At 42.5% G+C, this 3,098-nt stretch overlaps 1 protein-coding gene across 1 annotated transcript in view; it reads left to right on the top strand.

Annotated features, from left to right (window-relative positions):
• UBE2D2 (ubiquitin-conjugating enzyme E2D 2) overlaps nucleotides 1–3,098 on the top strand; it is a 64,920-nt gene that overhangs the window by 35,421 nt on the left and 26,401 nt on the right. The window lies entirely within an intron of this gene.

Genomic DNA, 3,098 nt, shown 5'->3' with positions numbered 1-3,098 from the left:
GGGTTGGTCAGGCTGGTCTCGAGCTCCTGACCTCGTGATCCACCTGCCTTTGCCTCCCAAAGTGCTGGGATTACAGACGTGAGCCACCGTGCCCAGCCCAAATGTACTTTTAAGAATAAAAAACTGGCGAGGTACTGTGGCTCACATCTGTAATTCCAGCACTTTGGGAGGCTGAGGAGGAAGGATTGCTTGAGTCCAGGCATTAGAGGCCTGGGCAACATAGTGAGACCTTACCTCCCCTTTAAAAAGCAATAATAAACAACTTTGAGATACAGTATTACATACCGTAAAATTTAGTGTACAATTTGAGTTTTGACAAATAGGCATATAGTTGTAGAATCTCTACCAAAATAATGATTTTGAACACTTCTATCATTCCTCAGATTTTCTTCATGTCTGTTTATAGTTATTCCCCCCTCTAACTCCCTTCAGCCACTGGAACCGTGGATCTGCTTTCTGTCACTATAGTTTTGCCTGTTCTAGAATGTCATATAAATGGAATCATATATCTGGCTTCTTTCACTTAGCAGTATGCTTTTGAGATTCAGCTGTATCAGTGCCGTCAGCCAAGGAAGTGTTGAATGAGCGCTTTAAAGGTCTATTAGTCTAAGTTTGGCTTAGGGTTTTAAAATTGTATCATACTGGCTTGTGAAACAGACTGATGGATCTTGTATTCTGCTTAGGTAAATCGTAGCGCTTGAGTTAAAAACCTTGATGTCATTCAGCATGGAAAAAAGTAACTCAGTTTGAAAGGAGCAAAAGATTAAAGTGAAATCAAAAGTAAAATTCCACTTAGTGAACATGGCAGGACCTCAGAATTGTTCAATTGTTAAATTCAAGTTATATTTTAATAACCTGTTGCTACAGCAGTGTCTTAAATAAAGCCAGATGTTCTTAGTTATACCAACCTGTGCTGTCAGTAATATTTGAGGATGGGAACTATTACTTTTTTTCTTGAGATGGGCAGAAAATCTCTATTTTAGAGACACAAGATCCAAAAATTGAGATATTTGAGTAAGTTAATCATTATCTCAATCCAGAGCCTTCTTTTTTTCAAACTTTCTTTTTTTTGAAATGGAGTCTTGCTCTGTTGCCCAGGCTGGAGGGCAGTGGTGCAATCTTGGCTCACTCAAGCTCCGCCTCCCAGGTTCACGCCATTCTCCTGCCTCAGCCTCCTGAGTAACTGGGACTACAGGTGCCCGCCAACACACCCGGCTAATTTTTTATATTTTTGGTAGATATGGGATTTCACCGTGTTAGCCAGGATGGTCTCGATCTTCTGACCTCATGATTCGCCTGCCTCGGCCTCCCAAAGTGCTGGGATTACAGGCAGGAGCCACTGCGCCTGGCCCTTTTTCAAACTTTATCTCTGTACTTTATGCTTTGTACTCCAAACTTACAGACAGGATGAAACAACGTAAGAGTCTAAGTGGTTTTTGGATTTAAAAAACTTAGACTTTTCTCTTTTTACTGTTGTAGTTTTAAAATATAATCGAACACTAGTTCTTCTTGAGAACTTTGTTTTTGTCTCAAAAACCAAGCTGAGGGGAAATGGAATATAGTATGATTTCCTGCCTTGTAATTTTTCAGGCATCCCCACCCAATAACAACTCTCAAGTTTCTGAACTTTTATGTTTAAAAAGCTGAGAAGCTGGTAACTGATTATAAAACATTATTACAGGTAGAGGAGTCTCTGACTAAAAAGCTTTTTTTTTTCTTTTTTGAGATGGAGTCTCGCTCTGTCACCCAGGCTGGAGTGCAGTGGCATGATCTCAGCTCACTGCAACCTGCCTTTCCTGGGTTCAAGCATTTCTTCTGCCTCAGCCTCTCGAGTAGCTGGGATTACAGGTGTGTGCCACCACTCCCAGCTAATTCTGTATTTTTTTAGTACAGACAGGGTCTCGCTATGTTGGCCAGGCTAGTCTCAAGCTCCTGGCCTCAAGTGATTGGTGCTGCCTTGGCTTCCCAAAGTGTTGGGATTATAGGTGTGAGCCATCGCTCCTGGGAGCTACAAAGCTTTATGGATGGTGGCTTTTATTACTTCAGTCAGCCTTTTAAAATACTTTTTTTTTTTTTTTGGAGACAAAATCTCATTCTGTTGCCCCAGGCTGGAGTGTAGTGGCATGATCTTGGCTCACTGCAACCTCCGCCTCCCAGTTTCTAGCAGTTCTTCTGCCGTAGCCTTCCAAGTAGCTGGGACTATAGACATGCACTCACTATGCTTGGCTAATTTTTGTATTTTTAGTAGAAATGGGGTTTCACGATGTTCACCAGGCTAGGCTGGTCTCAAACTCATGACGTCAGGTTATCCTCCCGCCTTGACCCCACAAAGTGCTGGGATTACAAGCATGAGCCACTGTGCCCAGTCTCAAATATATTCTTTCAAAGTTTTTTCTACTTTTAGAACCCTGGTAGTGGACTTCCACTGAAAACGTATCAACTTGTCAGATGGTCCAGTATAATTTTGGAACATTTATGACTTTAGGAGGTTGTCCCAAGTGTAACCTAATAGTTTTGAGATACTAAAATTGGCCTTAAATTTTTTTTTGAAAAATAATAAATGAAATGTTTACATTAAAACAGTTTTGGCTGGGCGTGGTAGCTCATGTCTGTAATCCCAGCACTTTGGGAGGCCGAGGTGGGATCATGACGTCAGGAGATCGAGATCATCCTGGCTAATACAGTGAAACCCCGTCTCTACTAAAAATACAAAAAACTAGCCAGGCATGGTGGCAGGTGCCTGTAGTCCCAGCTACTCGGGAGGCTAAGACAGGAGAATGGCGTGAACCCGGGAGGCGGAGCTTGCAGTGAGCTGAGATCGCGCCACTGCACTCCAGCCTGGCCAACAGAGCGAGACTCCTTCTCAAAAAAAAAAACAACAAAAACGGTTTTTATGGCTCTTTAATACATAATACATGTTTTTTGTTTTTGTTTGTTTGTTTGTTTGAAATGGAGTCTCGCTGGGCGCGGTGGCTCAAGCCTGTAATCCCAGCACTTTGGGAGGCCGAGACGGGTGGATCATGAGGTCAGGAGATCGAGACCATCCTGGCTAACACGGTGAAACCCCATCTCTACTAAAAAATACAAAAAACTAGCCG

The sequence above is a fragment of the Mandrillus leucophaeus genome, unplaced genomic scaffold (genome assembly GCF_000951045.1).
Source record: "Mandrillus leucophaeus isolate KB7577 unplaced genomic scaffold, Mleu.le_1.0 Scaffold534, whole genome shotgun sequence".
NCBI lineage: Eukaryota > Metazoa > Chordata > Mammalia > Primates > Cercopithecidae > Mandrillus > Mandrillus leucophaeus.
The sequence above is the reverse complement of the archived record's forward strand: the minus strand, read 5'-3'. Positions and strand labels throughout refer to the sequence as shown.